The sequence below is a fragment of the Camelus dromedarius genome, chromosome 31, assembly GCF_036321535.1.
Source record: "Camelus dromedarius isolate mCamDro1 chromosome 31, mCamDro1.pat, whole genome shotgun sequence".
Lineage (NCBI taxonomy): Eukaryota > Metazoa > Chordata > Mammalia > Artiodactyla > Camelidae > Camelus > Camelus dromedarius.
Window position 1 is genome coordinate 19,728,069 of NC_087466.1, and position 6,114 is coordinate 19,734,182.

Genomic DNA, 6,114 nt, shown 5'->3' on the forward strand with positions numbered 1-6,114 from the left:
CCCCTGCCCCCACACGTGCATAGCCTCCCCTATTACCAATAGCCCCACCAGATGGAACCTTAGTTTCAATTGATGAACCTACATTGACACATCATTATCACTCAAAGTCCACAGTTTACTTTCGGGCTCACTCTTGGTGCTGTACATTGTATGAGTTTTGACAAATGTATAACAACATGTGTCCATCATTACAGCATCATTCAGTATTTCCACTGCCCTAAAAATCGTGTGTTTTGGAACAGCAGTTGTTTTGACTGCCCAGAATCCATCTCTTTCTTCAGATAGCAGCACCTTAATTGTATCAATCCCTCTCAAACTCCATGTGGTTTGGAAAGCAGTACCCATCTCCCACATACATCACTCCAGTGTAGAGCATGTAATCTGGGTCTGGGCAGTTGGACTACTGGATCCACTGCCAGGCCACATGAATTGGTTTAGCGCCAGCCAGTGAGATTCAATGGCAAAACTTTGTATTGAAAATAATACAAAAAGACACTCCTTTGCCAAAATAACATTGGAAAGTGGGAGCAGAGGCCACAAAGCGGAGCTGGAGACCAACCTAGAAATCAGTGGGGCAAAGACCTGGATAGGGAGAGAGGGGGAAAAACTAAATCCCAGTGACATCCTTGGAGTCTCTGGATCCTGTCATGCCTGAAGCTACTCTTACTTTTCTGTTATGAGAAATAACGAACTCCCTTATTTTCTCGAACCAGGTTGAGCTTTGTTTCCCTCATTTGCAATCCAAAACAATCTTGACCAATACAGATACTAACTAAAGTGCAATGTTGAAAGGTTCAAGGCAGGGAGGGTACAGTTCAAGTGGTAGAGCGCATGCTTAGCATGCATGAGGTCCTGGGTTCAATCGCCAGTACCTCCTCTAAAAATAAAGAAAGAAATCAACCCAATTACCTCCCCCCAACAACAAAAAAATCTAAATAAAAGAAAGGTTCAAACATATATTTAAGCTAATTTTTAAGGGTTTTTACTCACTTAATTATCAATTGTTTTTGAGTATGAACTGATAAAGACTCAAACTGTCCCAAGAAAGTCAGGACATTTTTAATCCACAGAATATGTATATATATATTTAGTAAAGGTAAAGGCAGAAGAAGAATGGACAGAAAAATAAAGGCAAAGACTTAAAACACAGACTCTCAGTCACCACAAGTAATGAGGATTAAGTTTTTTAACTTCAAACATGTCAAGTGTCCTGTTTCTTAATATGGATTTCTAGAATGTTCTGACAACTCCTCAGCTACCCAAAAGTGTTCATAGTCATCATCTCTTTGATCATTACTCATAGCCTCATCTCTACGTCCTCTAAGGTACTATGGTAGCATATGCATGGAATAGTTTTGGAGTTGAGGGATTCACATTAGCTGGGAGGAGAGTTTCTGCTTGAAGTTTTCACCCTATGTATGTATTTTTAAAGAAATACTTTTTAATGTATTTATAATGGACGGCCTGCTATTCGTTTTTATAAACTTTCCTGTAAAAGCACCACATTTAAGATCTTTAAATTATTAATTAAGAAAAACCCCACTGTTTTTATAGACTGAATTGTGTCCCTGGTGAATTAATACCGTGGAGACCTAATATGAATCTCAGGAGTGACCTTATTTGTTAGTTTAGTTTTTTCTTAGTGGGGGGTTGGAGGTGGTTAGGTTTTACTTATTTTTTTGACAGAAGTCCTGGGGATTGAACCCAGGGCCCCTTGCGTGCTAAGCACGCGCTCTACCACTTGAGCTACACCCTCCCCTCCTGACCTTACTTGGAGAAAGGATCTTTACAGATCTAGTTAAGTTAAAATGAGATTATTAGGGTGGGCCCTAATCCAACAAGACGGTGTCCTTATGAAGGGAAATTTGGAGACAGACAGGGAGAAACATGATGTGAAAAGGCAGGCAAAGGTCAGGGTGATGCTTCTACAAGCCAAGGATCGCCAAAGAAAGCCAGCATACCACCAGGAGTTAGGAGGGAGGCGCGGAACAGAATATTCCTCTTGGTCCTCAGAAGGAACCAATCCAGCCAAGACCTTGGTTTTGGACTTCCAGCTTCTAGAGCCCTGAGGGAACACGTTTTTGTTATTTAAACTGCCTAGTTGGTGGTGCTTTGCTTCAGCAGCCCAAGCAAACGAACACAACATCTCTCAGAAACAAAATGATGGTGTTCATTCATCTCTTCCAACTCACAAATTAAAGGTCCAGCCAGAAAAAGCCCGCACAGAAAAAAAAGGAAGAAAAATCACATTCTAATTTGAACAGCTTCAGCGCTGCTGCCAAACCATCTCTAAATCATCTTTCAAAACAAACAAAATACTGCCGTTGCTCGTTAATACATACATTTTTCCATTTGCTTTTGCAGTAAAATTACAATTTTTAAAACTTGAAGGTATTCCTAATCCTAAAGTATTCCTAATTCCTAGTTTGTAGTACTTTTTCTTAAAGAGAGATGTGGGGAGAAAAGATACACTTATTTATAACAGATGAGAAAAAAGGCTCATCAAGCATAGAAACTATGACTGTATATCATCTGACGCCAAGTTCTTGTGTTCATTCGAGTTTTGGTCAAGTTTTGGCCTCCCTTCTAGGACACTAAAAAAAAAAAAAAAAAAAAAAAAAAAGAGGAAGAAAGTGTTAAATAACTCCAAAGGACAGCAGTTCACTAAGATGGAATCTTGTAACTTTATTCAAAAGTTCACTGCTGGGGGTGGGTAGAGCTCAGTGGCAGAGCACATGTTCAGCACGCACGAGGGAGGTCCTGGGTTCAATCCCCAGCACCTCCACTTAGAAGAAAAAAGTTCAGTGCTAAATGGCTACCATTTCACCCTTATAAATCCCCAAATGCTTTATATGCATTCTCTCATTTAATTCTCACAATAAGCCTATGAGGTAGAGAGTATTGTTTTACTCTCACTTGTTTGAGTTCTAATCATATTACAAATATCATATATGTATTGCACATATTAACATATACGGGTATATCTACATATGGGGGAATTTAATATATTTATATACCTGTGAATAGCTAGCTAGACATACATACACACATATTTATATATACACACACGTACGTATAATAGGAAAATGTATATATGTACGTGAGATATATATGGGTGTATATATATGTGTGTGTGTGTGTGTGTGTGTATTCACAGAAGAATGGAAAGGAGTTCGTACATCACAGTGGCCACCACCTGTGAAACTTAAGGATTCACATGTCCCATTCGGTAGAATCTTATAAGAACTGATGCTAACATAAAGTATTTAACAATAGCAAAAGCCTGGAGCAAATATTAATGCAAAGATAACACTAGAGCAAGAAAAGCCATCTCAGGACTGGTGTGATTTCACCTACGTGATGTGGCCATTTTAGGAAAATGGAGATCATTAAACAGACCTTCCAGAAACATGTCACATTATTCCAAGATTCCAAATCTTAATAGAAATTATTGCAACTTATGTAACAGTAATTATTGCAAAATCACTGTTCAGATTCACCAATCTATCTACCTACACTTGGCATAGCACTATGTAACGGCTTCCTATCAGACCTGGGATAAAAGTCTAAGCCCCTACTAACAGCTTCTGTGTCAGTCAGGGTCCGGTCAGGAAAACGGAGTTTAGGAAAATAGGAAATTCACTCAACAGGTGGCAGAGGACTGAAAAAGCAAAAAGCAACCATCGAGGTAATTTCGTAACCACGGCAGGAAGCAGCTCCCACTTCTACAGCTGGAGAACAGAGAGAACAGGTGGGGTTAGTAGAGGAAGAAGAATCAGAGGATTCCTGAGGGCTGGTCCTCATGCTTCTGAGAAAGGGGCACCACGAAGGTGGTGCTGGCCCTTCAGGAGCCTCGGGGTGGGCCCTGCGAAGCTGGGGCTGGGAACTCGAAAGTGGGGCTGCTGCTGGGACTTCCGAGGTAGCATGATGAGACTTTCCTCACAAGAACCTGGAGAATGAACCAAATGCCCTGTCAGAAGTAAAATGTTGTTACTCAGGTGACCATGACAGGAACACAAGTGAACAGGCGTAAGTCCCTGGTCCCTCTCCCTGTCTTCCAGTCTTCCTGTAGGAGACAGTCCCCCAGTGACAGGCCCTAACACTAGGTGACAAAGGTGCAATCCGCTTTGCAGCCTTGCTATCTTAGGGCAGAGAAAAGTGAATTTAGAGCAGAGAGCAGCACAGCCTTGCACGGCCTCCGTGGTCTAGCCCCCGCCTACCTTCCCAGCCGGATCCACCGTCTTCCAGTAACTCGCCAAAATGACCAACACAAAGGGAAAGAGGAGAGGCACCCGCTGTATGTGCTCTAGACCTTTTAGAAAACATGGAGCTGTTCCTTTGGCCTCATACATGCAGATCTGTAAGAAAAGTGATACTGTAGACATCAAAGGAACCGGTACTGTTCAAAAAGGAATGCCTCACAACTGTTACCACGGCAAACCTGGAGGAGTCTACAGTGTTACCCAGCACACTGTTGGCATTATTGTAAACAAACAAGTTAAGGGCAAGATTCTTGCCAAGAGAATTAATGTGCGTGTTGAGCATATTAAGCACTCTAAGAGCTGAGATAGCTTCCTGAAACGAGTGAAGGAAAATGATCAGAAAAAGAAGGAAGCTAAAGAGAAAGGTACTTGGGTTCAGCTGAAGCACCAGCCTGCTCCACGCAGAGAAGTGTACTTGGTGAGAGCCAATGGAAAGGAGCCTGAACTGATGGTGTAAGGAAAATAAAAGACATGGACTGTAAAGAAAAAAAAGAAAGAAAGAAAGAAAAAAAGAGCAAAGAGGATTTCTCTGACTTCACCAATCTATAGAAGCAATGATCTCCCCACTCACACTCCGTAAAATTCATTTTACTCAAGTATTAATCACTATTTAACATTATCTTTTTTCTTCCCTAAAAGGTATGGGGACCTGTCTTATTTGCCACTGTATTCTTGGGGGACCAGACAGTGCCAGGTAAACAGCTTAATAAATGTTGAATTAATGCATTTTAGAGAAAGTAAAAACCTTTATATATTTATGGAAGCTGGAAGGAATCTTGGAGATGATAACCAGACTCCATCATTTGACAGCTGGGTACGTTGAGGGCCAGAGAGCTGACATGATATACCAAAGGGCACACAGTGAGTGACAAAAGTGTCACTTCCTACTTTTTCGGGGCTTTCACATATTATCACCTTGTTTTGCTCTCGTACTTTCCTGGTGCAATGGTGGGGATTCCAGAATCTTCCTGGGGCCCAAAGAGAGAGAATGGATGAGTGACTTCTGCCCCTATCTCCAGGAGGGGTCCCAAGGGAAGAGCTTACCAGTGTTCAAAGCAAAGAATACCCATGACACCTGTGCTTCTCTGGGATCATACTGACTGAGGCTCTCCTGGGTGGGAAAAGGTGCAGAGTGGTTTCCCTGGGGTTAAGGTAGCCCTCTAGTGGACTAACAGTCAAAAGACTGACCCAGGACCTGCAATTAAACTGTTGGGTGACATTGGGCGGCAAGTAAGTTACCTGTTCCCGCTGGTCCTCGGCTTCCCTATCTGTAAAATGGGTGGGTGTGTTGGGCTAGGATCCCTGTAGTTCTGGGAGGCTGACTCATTTAGTTGGTAGGAGCTGTGCCAGCGGGTTTCGAATACTGGAAGAATAGACTGGATAAACCTTTCAAACCTAGGAGTGAATGGATTAAACTCCTGGAAAGGTCAAGGTGGTGCAGATATTAAACTGCTCAGAGCGGGGCTTCCCAGGCCATAAGGGGAGGTCGAGGGGTCAAAGGTCGTCTTCCAGGCAAACCCGATAAAAACCGGAAGTTCTGAGCAGGTCTACTCTAAGCCCGGGCCTCCAGCCGCGTGACTGACCCTCCAGAGGCGGAGCTTCAGCACCGGGAGGGCGGAGTTTGGGGCCTCCCAATGGCAGCAAAGGTGTCCTTCCAGCGCAGCCAATCAACGCAGAGAGACGGTAAAATTTAAACCCCCTCCCATCTCCTCCGCTGGGACCTGTCCCGAAAGCGTTTGTAGAAAGTGCGGCCGCTCGCCCCGCCCCCGCCGGGGAGGCGGGGAGAAGGGCGGGCTTTCCCTCCAGAATGCGCCTATCACGGCGGGCGCCCCGAGGAGAGACGGGCGGCGGC

General features: G+C 43.5%; 1 pseudogene; it reads left to right on the top strand.

Annotated features, from left to right (window-relative positions):
- The first annotated feature begins 4,260 nt into the window (after nt 1–4,260).
- On the top strand, nt 4,261–4,719 carry LOC135319715 (large ribosomal subunit protein eL21-like; annotated as a pseudogene).
- Nucleotides 4,720–6,114: the final 1,395 nt, after the last annotated feature.